This window comes from Dermacentor silvarum, chromosome 1, assembly GCF_013339745.2.
Source record: "Dermacentor silvarum isolate Dsil-2018 chromosome 1, BIME_Dsil_1.4, whole genome shotgun sequence".
In the NCBI taxonomy this organism is placed as follows: Eukaryota; Metazoa; Arthropoda; class Arachnida; order Ixodida; family Ixodidae; genus Dermacentor; species Dermacentor silvarum.
The window spans coordinates 400,168,150-400,180,344 of NC_051154.1; the positions used below are offsets into that span (position 1 = coordinate 400,168,150).

Consider the following 12,195-nt stretch of genomic DNA (forward strand, 5'->3'; position numbering starts at 1 on the left):
ACTCCTCTGCGACTACGCGCCGACTTGTGGGCGGACATAACTTCGCAAAGCGATCTCGTTCCAATCCGGTAACCTATTTAAAACAGGATTCGCACGGCGATATGCCATCTTGGAAGCACCGTGACTGGGATGGGCCATTTAGGCTACAGAACACACAGTGCTCGTGCAAACTCAGCGACAGTTAAAAAACTAGTAATTCAGAACACGCAACCAAGGCGCTGCAATAAGGAGATGTAGCGAGAGGACGTAAAGCTACCGGATATGCAAGCGTAAGCCTAACGCGCGCCAGCATTTCGCGTCATTTGTTTTGTCCACCACATCGCACGCGCTTAAAATGCAAGGAAGTGTAATCAGGAAGCTTACCGCTGTACTTCCAAACTACGTGGTACCCAGTTAGCAATTTCATAGGTAATCGACAATAAAACCCAACGGAGAGCCCCAAACCCCGGTCCGCCGCGCTGCTCTCAGAGTCCGCCATTTATTCTCTGACAGTCGTGCGCGACATTGCCATTAAGTGGCGCCATCTAGAATGCGTGACGAGAACCAGCGTTGCTCCACGCTTACGGAAGACGGCGCTACGTGCTGAAACCCCTTGATGTTGGAAAGTAGCGGCACTCTTTGATCTACGCCGCGACACCCTCGCCGGCGCTGTTAACCTCCTCTTTTTCTTCCCCTCTTTCGCGGAGCCAGCGCATCTGCCACGCTGAATGGCTGCGGCGCGCGATATGACGCGTCTCTCAAAGTCAGGTGCCCCTGACGTCACGAAAACGGCACTAGCGTCCTCGAACACCTTGCCCCGGGGTTGCCCCGAAACCAGAATGGTGCGCTGTGCACCGTGGTGGTGGCACACTGCGGAGGGTCAACATCGAGGATAAAAACTGCACCCCGTGTATGATGATGATGATTTATTGGCATCCCCTTTGAAACGGGGCGGCGACAAATAGTCACCTAGCCTGCTTGATTTAATCAGGTATACTATACATGTTCTTTATCTTGCATTTTTGTATACCTATCATTATTTTTCTTTTTCAAAAATTTACCTTGTACCGCTGCCTATGATTTTAAGAGATCAGGTCGCATCCATCTTTTCCCAACTTTTTTTCCACCAGTACTCTAATCGTCTCTTGCTGATCTCTACGGCTGATCTGTTTATGTTTCCTTCCACTTTAAACCCAAGCGCTTCTGGGAGTTGCACGTTACCTACGGTTCTCGCTGGGTGGATCCCGTCGCATTCCATTAGGATGTGCTGAGTGGTCTCTGGATCTTTACTGCAGCATACACATGTCTCATCCAATTCCGAATATTTGTTCCGATATGTTTTCGTCCTTAGGCAACCGGCTCGAGCCTCAAATAGCAAGGCACTACCCTTTGTGTTATCGTACAGATTTTCCCTTCTAATTTCTTTCTTCTCATTCTTGTAAATCTCCATTGTCCTTTTCGTTTCCATTCTTTGCATCCAATTCACGGTCTCTATTTCTCTCACTTTCTTTCTGATGACCCCTGGTTGTCTATTTACAGTTTCGATTATCCTGTACTTGGTTGCCAACTTCCTTGACCTCTTCCTCCATTCTGTGTCCACGCTTTTCATGTAGAGATACTTGTGCACTTTAGCCGCCCATTTATTTTCATCCATGTTCCTGAGCCTTTCTTCAAAACTAATTTTGCTTTGTGCTTCTCTGACTTCAAAAGAGGCCCAACCCATGTCTCCATGCACTGCCTCATTTGTCGTATTACCGTGTGCTCCCAAAGCCAACCGGCCTACTGATCTTTGGTTAACTTCCAAACCCGCCAATATATCCGATTTTAAGCATATAATGGCATTTGCGAATGTTAGCGCTGGCACCATTACTCCTTTCCAGATTCCACGCACCACCTCATACTTATTGTGGCCCCACAGTGCTCTGTGTTTCATTAATGCTGCATTCCGCTTCCCCTTTATTTTCAGATTATCTTGGTGGTTGCTTGAGTAATTCTTTCCTTCGTTTATGTGTACGCCGAGGTACTTATATTGCTTCACTATGGGTATTACTTGCTGTTGAATTGACACCACGAAGTTACTCGTGTGCTCATTAAAGATCATAATCCCTGATTTCTCTGTGCTAAACTTAAGGCCTAGATTTGTCGCTGCGTTCCCACAGATATTCGCAAGTATCTGTAAATCTTTTTTATTGTCCGCTAGTAGCACAATGTCGTCTGCGTACATCAGTCCAGGGATCTTCTGTTGCACCATTTGTCCATTACGCATGTAGGATAAATCAAAACCTAATTCGCTGTTTTCCAGTCGTCTTTCTATGCCCTTGGCGTAAAGCGTGAACAACAATGGTGACAGAGGGCATCCTTGCTTCAATCCTTGGTGAATTCCCACCATTTCATTTCCTTTTCGGCCTTCCCATGCCACTTGTACTTGGTTGTCTCGATATATCTCCCTCAGCAGCTCCACGAAATCGTCATCTATGCCTTCGTATTGAAGAATATCCCACAACAATTCCCTGTCTACGTTGTCATAAGCTCCTTTAATATCTAGAAATGCTATCCATAAAGGTCTTTTCTGAGCTATTGAAATCTCTATGCACTGAGTTAGTACAAACATATTGTCTTCTAAGCGTCTGCCTGGCCTGAACCCATTCTGTAGTTCCCCCAATACACCGTTTTCCTCCACCCACTTCGACAGTTCTAATTTTATGGCTTGCATTGCCATTCTATATATCACCGACGTTACTGTAACTGGCCTGTACGAGCTCGTCTTTTCCTTATCTCCTTTGCCTTTGTAGATAAGATTCATCTTGCTTTCACGCCATCCAACGGGAATATTCTTTGTTCTAATCACTTGCTCTATGGCATTAGTCAGCAGTGCCTTGCTTTTTGGACCGAGGTTTTTGATTAGCTGTATTGGGATTTCATCGGGTCCTGCTGCCGTGTTGTTAGGGACATTTTCTGCTGCCTTTTTCCAATAAAAGCTTTCTATGCTGAATTTTGATCTCTCAGGCCTCTCTGTTGTTGCTGGATCTGTTGTCTGAACTACGCTTTTCCTCGTCCCGAAGTTATGCCTGATAACGTCTGTGATGTACCGCAGCGCATCATCGCCTTCATAGATGTTACCGTCTTCATCCCTTATAGCCGTTTGCGAGTTTCTAGTTGGAGCTCCGAGTGCTTTTATATGGTTCCAGAATCTTTTTGGGGCGCCTTTGTCTCTTTTGTGAATGTTATGCACCCAACGTTCACTTGCGCATTTAATTTTCTCTTGCACGAGCTCACTCGCAACCCTTTTCTTTTCTCGGTATGTATTCCATCTAAGGAGCACCTCTTCTTCTTGTAATCCCAACTTTTTGGCTTCTCGATGAACCCTAGATGCCTCTTTACGCTCTTCTATAGCTTGTTTAATTTCCTTGTTCCACCACTTACGTGGTTTCCTCTTTCCAATCCAACAATTGTATTGCCGTGTCCGCCTTATTTCATGCTGCATAACCTCCACCAGTTCCTTATATTCCCAGACTGCTGTAGGAAAAGCCTCAATTTTCTTCTCTATGTTGTTTGCGATCTCTGTTATTTGCTCGTCATTCATTTTTAAAAACTCTGAGGCTATTGGTTCATGTTCTGAGCTGGTATCTCTCCCAAACTTTAATGCTAAACGTCTATGATCGCTTCCCAGGCTATTTTTTCCATTTTCGTCTATTATCATTTGGTCCAGTTGTTCGTAGACCATTTCTGAGACTAAGGCGTAGTCGATACATGACTGCCTGTTTCCGCATTGCCACGTTACCTGTCCATGACACTTATTCTCCCTGTTAACTACTATAAGGTTCTGTTCATCACACAAATCCAGCACTAGAGAGCCGTTGTAATCAGTATATCCGTCTAAATCGTCCATGTGCGCGTTCATATCTCCCACTAATATCACCTGGCCCGAGTTACTGAACTCATTAATATCGCTTCTAATGCAATCGACCAATTCCTTATTTTTTTCCCTGCTATCACTACCTGTCCACAGGTAAGCTACTCCCAGCCACGTCTTTTTACCTTGCCATGTACCACTAATCCATAAATGCTCTTTACATGTCTCGTTTACCCTTCGCCACTTCAGACCTCGCCTAATTAGTACGCCTACGCCTCCGCCTTTCCTTGACCCGGTCATTCTGTTGCACCCTTCCCATACAAAGTTGTCAATAACCGGCGGCTGCTCCAAATCTCGTAGATGCGTTTCGGTCAAGGCGTACACACTAATCGCTTCATCATTCAGTTGCGTTTGAATTTCCAGCCATTTTTCCTGCTTACGACCACCCTGCATGTTAATGTAGCAAATTTTACCTTCTCTATTCTTATCCTTTCTGCGTCTTTTCATGACTCCTGGTCGCCTAATTCTGCCCTTTACTGGTGTTTCGCTATGTTCAATACCTAATCCTGCTTCCTGATTGCCTGGGGCCCGCCTAAAAAAGCTACAGCTCGTGCCGCGAATCGATTTCCGACCGGTGTTGCTACACTTTCACTAAAATGTATCCCGTCACGCACAAAAGCGCCTTCGCGGCCTGCTCGGTGCACTTCACGGTTGATGTCAAATGTTGATGAAATGAAATGTTGATGAAATGAAATGTCAAATGTTGATGTTTGCATGCAGCGCCACTTTGCCTCTGGCGCGCAAAACGTGCGCAAAACGCGCGCGCGCACGTTTTGTTGTTTGCAGGTGCAGAGCATGCGCGGAAAGCACTCGAACCTTCTCAAACTGCGTGCTCCGACATACCTGGTTACAAGCACACACCAATGGATTTCATAATTAATGGTAAGAGACATAATGTGGCGATGTTGGTGGATGAAATGAACGATTTTATGGCGAGTAAGTATTCGTTTTTAGCAACGCACGCGCGGGGAGTCGAGATTGTCAGCAACACAACGCGGTGCGCTTCCGCTCCCGGCAAGTTCTAGCAGCACAAAGATGGGGAGCCAAATAATCTCCTTACTCCGGTGTCGTCGAGGCGCCTGACGACCCGTTCAACGAACCTGTCCCCTTTCGGCCGCTCTTTCACCATTGTTTTTGGACGAGGTCGATCAGCATGTCGTCTTCGCTGTCAAACGAACTTGAAAAAAGCTCATCGATTGTGGCAACTAGCAGCGCTTCCTTTCTCATTGCCAACATCTCGACTAGTTAACTCCGTCAACTCCGTGCAACCGCAGCTATCGGGCCAGAGCAGCGCCTCCTCTACTCTGAGATGCCTGGCACGTCGGCCGCGCTCCTATAGACGGTTTTCAGCACCGGCGCACGGGCGCGGCCATGTTTGATCACGTGATTGCGCCGGCATGACTGGCCTTGGGTTGAAGGCCAGCGAAGGAGCCGTACTGCTGTAGTCGTGGGCAACGGTGCGGCAAGCGGCGTTGTTTCGGGTCCACCGATGGACAGCGGCTGGATCGACGACACAAAGCTTTGTCCCATGGTTCAACTATCATGTAAGTGAACCATTGTTTGTCATTTTAACGTTGTATGTGCTGGCGCCGGAGCGCTCTGGCGCTCGATCATCGTGCATGCGCGTCGCTCGTTCGCGCCGAGCGATTCGAGCTCATGGAGGCTTCTTGTGCGGCGTTCACGTCAGTTCGCTAGTTCTTTTTCTTTTTGTGGTTAGTGTGGTGTACTTAAGCTACGATCTGAGCTGTTTGAAGTGGTTGCCCAGCCTCTCGCGCTTTGCTTGACGGCCTCGAATGTGTATGCTTGAGCGCCGAGTGAAAAATCCGTGTCCGCTTGTGTGTTGACATCTCGCTCACTGGTATTTTAGCTTCCCACATACGTGGAGGCAAGCGTTTGCCTCGATACTGGTGCACTGATCTCTGCAGAATTCACCTGTGCGGCGGGCACGCAATAGTTTCGCGTAGTTGACTTCAGAGCGGCAGATTGTGATTGTTGGATCCACTAACTGAATGCCCCCGAACGGGTGTTGTTTCATAGTAAAACCCGTGTCACACGGGCACGTTCGATCGCAATTGAGCCTCGATCCGAATCCAGTCGGTCGTGACCCGCAAATCGTAATCGAAGTGTCCGATTTCGATCGGAGACCGATGTAAGCAGCTTCTAGCTCAGTGTGACAGAAAACGAGGTACAACGAGAAAGAAAGAGATCCGAAGAAATAACCCTCTAAAAAGGCCGTTTTATTTTTTATGCACGTATAATTTTGAAAATCTGTGTGCTGCGTCGACGCCATGCACGTAGTTATGAGAGTTTGAACTTTCCAAACTCTTCATAGGAGAGCAACACCAGCTTAGTAATCAAATATGTATGAATTATTGAAACTCCAGAACTATAATTTATAAATCCAAACGATCAGTTTAATATCAGACTGTATATCGTGTTATTTTAGTTATTTCAAACATCTGCGGATGTCTTGAGGAGTAAATAAAAAATCAGCTTTCTTTCATTGCCATTTTTTTTTTCATTCCCGCAGTACATACAAATGTTTCTCCCCTATTTCAGTTGTCTACGACTACATGGTCAAGGCAATCGACCAAGATGGGAAGCCTGCACTGGACTACAGTGGGTTTGCAGAGGGCATCAATCTTTTTGACAGTGGCAATGTTGGGAAAGCTTTGTGTCAATCGAAGGATGGCATCTGCAGCATAAAGCTGTGTTCCAAGCTGCAGTGTTGGGTAGGGATAGTCCTTGGTTGGACGCCCATCAACAAAGTGAATAGAACATGCCTGAAAGAAAAGGGTGATTCATGTAATATTTACAATGGCTTGCTTTTATTTGAACGTAAGAATAAAGGAGTCCACATAAATAAAAAGCACGCACATGGGTAACGCATGCAGTTCTTATTGCAAACTGCCACAAATGTGACAAAAAAGGCAGTAGCAATGTGCTGCCAATGTCTTTTCCATAATCACAAATAATGTCATAATTTCATAGTGTCAAATAATGCCACAATTTCGCGATGTCAAAAGAGGCTATGAAAATTAAAGTAAATAATATATATATTCAGCATGCGCTTTGGGGGAAACCTAAAAGACACAAGGCAGAAGGAAACAGCTGATTTGTAGTTACCACTACTTTAACACGCAGCTAATCAAATAATGTCAAACTGGTAAGTTTGAAATTATTTACTTTTATTTTCATGGTTTCTCTTGACATTTACGATAAACGATACGATAAACACGCAACCAACGCTTCTAGCGTTGTTTAAAACAATAATTTTGTGCTACAGCGTCAACACAGCTAGCTTTCGCGCACCTGTGGCCACAAACAACGCCAGGTCTACGTTCTGATCACACCGTGCATCCGAAACAGCAGCGAAACCAACATATGTAAAATCAGACGCGCAGGCAGGAATTCGTCAAGCTTAACGATTTAAAAATGCGATTCAGATAGCACTTTTCCAATCTTTCTTGCAGGAGTTCTCACCACGACAACTAGTACGCCTTAATTGGCACCGATCCCGGCGCATATACGCACGTGGCGTGTAATTTCGCTTAAGGATAAACATCACTGATAGCAGGTGACTGTTCCAATACGATATCGCTAATGCTTGTGTTCTGCCACGGAAACACCGCACGGTGACTTTAATGTACAGCAAGCGCAAGATGGGAAGTTGATACACTATTCCGCACGCCGAGCGCGTTCGCTTATTCGGTACTATGATCTGCCACTTACTCTTGCCGATGTGCCTTAATTGAAGTTCTTTCTCTGTAGGTTCGCTATCCAGCATTGTCGGGTGAGCTTGTTTTTCTTTCCTTGAGGAAATCGGCGCATGGAAAACGGCCTCGGGCACGGGCAGTCTTGATGCAGCTGTGGCGCGTGTATTTCACACACCGACGTGTTCCACAGCTTAATGTCGCCATCACAGTTTTTGCATCCGACCACAGCACACGTTTTCCCTCTTAATCTCCACATGGAGCAGAATATTGTTCGACGTTTGACAAACTGCGCTTGTTAAAGGCCGCTGGCTACGCATTCGCGACTGAGCAATGGTAGTTTCGTTTGCGCGCCCAAGGCCAGAGATGTCCAACACGGGTGGCGCTCCGGTGGCGCCATCTGATTTCAGTTGCACAAACCGGCTGCTGCAAATCGTCTATTGTTCGCCCGGGACCGCTGTGTTTCTCCGGCTTTCCGCGAGGTGGCGCTAACTTCTGACGGAAGTTACGAAAGTGGAAGGAAACATAAACAGATCAGCCGTAGAGATCAGCAAGAGACGATTAGAGTACTGGTGGAAAAAAAGCAGGGAAAAGATGGATACGACCTGATCTCTTAAAATCATAGGCAGCGGTACAAGCTAAATTTTTGAAAAAGGTATACAAAAATGCGAGATAAAGAACATGTGTAGTATACCTGATTAAATCAAGCAGGCTAGGTGACTATTTGTCGCCACCCCGTTTCAAAGGGGATGCCAATAAATCATCATCATCATCACGCCACACTTCTGACACAGTGTATTGAAATAGCAGAAACGGAACACAGGCCCCTATGGCTTGCCTTTCTGGATATCAAGGGAGCCTATGACAGTGTAATCCAAAAGGATTTGTGGGACATACTGGGCACTCTAGAGGTGGAAGATGGAGTAAGAAATCTTTTAAAAGATATCTATAAAAGTAACAAGGTGCTTATAAAATGGGAAAACAAGGTATCTGGGCCTATAGAGATACAGCAGGGGCTTAGGCAGGGGTGCCCTCTGTCACCTCTGTTGTTCATGCTGTATTTACAAGGATTAGAGAAAAAATTAGAGAGGAGCGGACTTGGCTTCAACCTTTCCTATTTCAAGCAAGGAGAATGGATTAAACAGTCATTACCAGGACTGATGTATGCGGATGACATTGTACTTATGGCTGACAGCAAGGAAGATTTGCAGAGATTAATGGACATCTGTGGTAAACCGTAAAGAGGGAGATAGCTTAGGTCTGAAGTTTAGTAAAGAAAAATCGGCAGTCATGACTTTTAATGATAATCAGGGCAGCGAGCATAGGATACAGGAGGTTACGCTGGAGGTGGTGGATAAGTACAAATATCTTGGAGTGTGGATAAACAATGGGGCTGAGTACCTAACGGAACATGAAAAATATGTGACGGCTAAAGGTAGCAGAAATGCAGCTGTGATGAAAAATAGGGCACTGTGGAATTACAATAGCTACGAAGTGGTGAGAGGGATTTGGAAAGGGGTGATGGTCCCTAGTTTGACTTTCGGCAATGCGGTCCTATGCAAGAGATCAGAGGTTCGAGCAAGGTTGGAAGCTAAGCAGCGAGGGGCAGGTAGACTGGCTCTGGGAGCACACGGAAATACACCAAATCAGGGGGTACAGGGTGACATGGGATGGACGTCATTCGAGGGCAGGGAAGCCAGCAGCAAGATAGAATTTGAGGAGCGATTGAGAGAAATGGCAGAAAAGCGGTGGGCAAGGAGAGTTTTCAGTTATTTGTACATGAGGAATGTTGATACAAAATGGAGGAAGCTGACCAGAAAACTGTCAATCAAATATTTGGACTGCAGGAGGGGTGCAAACCAGGAAACAGCGGTTAAGAAAAAGGTTAAGGAAACAGAGAGGGGTCTGTGGAAAACAGGGATGCAGACGAAATCAGCACTGGGAACATACCGAACTTTCAAGCAAGAAATTGCCAAAGAAAATATCTACGATAATTCTAGGGGAAGCTCTTTGTTGTTTGAAGCCAGGACGGGAGTATCGCGGACTAAGATGTACCGAGTCAAGTACCAAGGTATAGACACGTTGTGCTGTGCGTGTGGAGAAAAAGAGGAGACGGCTGAACACCTCATACTTTTCTGTAAAGGGCTTAACCCTACAGTGCAAGGCAACGGGGCTGATTTTTTCAAAGCATTGGGGTTTAGGGACAGTGAAGGCAAAATAGACTTTAAGCGGGCAGAAATAACCAAACAGAGGTTATCTGATTGGTGGATAAAATCAAGGCAGGGGTGAAATTTCACCAACCACAAAGTACAAAATATGTTAATAGTCATGGCTAGGTGGCGTATGCCACCGCCCGGTTTAAAGGGTTCAGCCTCATCCATCCATCCACGCACCGCTTGCTCCGCAATAGAAAGTCACTGCTCCAGTCTCTTTCCGAAGGTTTGCAGCGCTGAACTGTGGAAATTTTGTTCTTCAAGATTTGCAAAGCTCAGCAGAGTGAAATTATGTAGTTTTGAAGACGAAACGAGAAAGTAAATGAAGTAAAATAACAATAGCACACTGTTTATTTACTGCAACAGAAGTGCAGGCTCAATATTCTTTGCTAAAAGGGCATGTTGCAGATAACGCATTGTCACAGAACTGTAATAATGAGATCATAAATTGATTCAATATGAAAAAGACAAAAGCAAGAATGGGGGGGGGGGGAGAGATAGAGAGAGAAGTTTAATGATGCGAAATGCAGAGAGGTCGGCCTGAGGTAAATTCCTCTAGCCAGGTACTCTGCGTTGGGGGAAGGGGAAGAGGGAAAGAAAGAGGGAAGAAAGAAAGCAAGGATGCAAAGCGAGGTCAAATATGGGTTCATGCACATAATGATAAGGAAATTATGAACAAAGACGAAAAAAGAATATGTAAACATTTCATGGCAGGAGAAAGTATGACACTGTTTATGCATATTAGAAGCAGTCCCAGCAATGAAGAAAAATGCAAAAGATAGACAGTTAATGGAGGTGCAAAACAGGAAATGACTTTGCTATCACAAACAAGGGTAGGGAAATGAGGGGCTTCGTTAATTATGCCATACATATGAAGGAAGCCAACAATTATTGAAAGCAAGGAATAGGGAAGAAAGGTTCCCCGATTCATAACACTGTTAATATCATAGTTTTTCATGTCTGCAGTCTGATAAAATCACTTCACTAAAGAAACAAAGAACATGTCAAAGCCTACAGTTATTATATGCAGTTTCAATATTGATGTGATTAGATGCAGATATCTGCTTCATTAATTTTTTTTTTCATATGAGCTGTACAAAAGCCTCCCGTGGTCGTCGTTGCAGCTTTCACATTTCAGCACAGCCAAGACTGCGATTACACTCACGCTGCGCTACAAACACTGCTCCATAGGTTTCAGAAGAGATTTTCGGTTTGATAGCATTCCACATATTTCTTCAGACCACAAAGAACTAATGAGTTCTACTGTCTGGTAGTAGAGGCCACCCCTATCTTGGTGGGAAATCAACCCATCCATAACAGAGTTTCTCTTTGCCTTCTTAACTAAAGCCACACAATTCTCACACGCAATTTTTTTCACTAACTACGCCAGATATACAATTAAGACAGAAAAGCCAGGGAGCTTCTTGCGCTGGCTTGACATGCAAAAGGGCACGCAGCAATACCGTGTGGCTGGGCTTCAACTCGGTTATTAGGCCGAGCAATGAAGCGGCAAGACAAACGATAAAAAGCAGCACGTCGGGCGCCGAGAAAAACTAAGACCTAGAACGTTAATCCTGACTCCGAATGGGCTACCACCGATACTGCCCCAGTGAACCACAAATATCCATTGGATGTACCACAAAAGACCAAATATCCAAGACATTTAACGACGTCCAGTTTACATCTATAGTACGTTCGACTGGTACGTGGCAGTCAAAGGTCATCCAGAGGACGTCGAATGTCCTTATGATTTGGACATCTCTTGCACATTCAAAGCTCTCGTGCATTGATCGTACATAGTGCGTTATGAGTAGATGCACGCACTATGCCGCAGAAATACAAGCAAATTGTCTCTAATGCCTAACAATGGGAAGCTAGGAGAGCAAAAGCATTTAATTAATTATTTTGCAATTTAGCACGACCTTTGCTCGCACTGTTGGAGGTCTAGTAACGTTGCTGCCGGACACCGCGCGCAAAAGCCAATACTTTCGCCATTTTTTCGCTATGCTTTCGGTCTCGGTTACGTCATTTTCTTTCTCATACAAAGATGCTTTATTTTTCAGTTATATCTATTAGTACACTGTTGAAAATACGTAACCTTTAACTTGCTGATGTATTACGACAATTTATAAAGAAAAAAAGAAGCTTGAACCATAGAACTCGCAATAGCTCTGACTTCGCATCGCCACTGATATCAATTCAGCAACACGCGCCTCGATGCAAGTGCGCAGCAATGTTCCGGGCGTGAGCAGCGTGTGCTTTATTTGTGTCTTTTCGACTTTTGTGCGGTTGACCATGGCCCAAGTACGTGTATACTAGGCAGAACTGTACAGTTGCGTGCTGAAATTTCGATTTGTGCTTCTGACTGCTATTTGGG

General features: G+C 45.2%; 1 protein-coding gene and 1 long non-coding RNA gene across 2 annotated transcripts in view; one reads left to right on the forward strand and one right to left on the reverse strand.

The window, feature by feature from the left end:
* Nucleotides 1-506, reverse strand: part of LOC119437544 (protein Dr1) — an 82,995-nt gene extending 82,489 nt beyond the window's left edge. The window contains exon 1 of the mRNA XM_037704542.2: nucleotides 364-506. The gene's annotated coding sequence lies outside the window, so the exon portion shown is untranslated. The remainder of the gene's footprint in view (nucleotides 1-363) is intronic.
* Nucleotides 507-4,689: 4,183 nt separating this feature from the next.
* The window catches only part of LOC119437545 (uncharacterized), a 35,764-nt gene continuing 28,258 nt past the window's right edge, over nucleotides 4,690-12,195 (forward strand). Inside the window, exon 1 of the long non-coding RNA XR_005189421.2 lies at nucleotides 4,690-4,774. This is a non-coding gene — a long non-coding RNA (uncharacterized LOC119437545). The remainder of the gene's footprint in view (nucleotides 4,775-12,195) is intronic.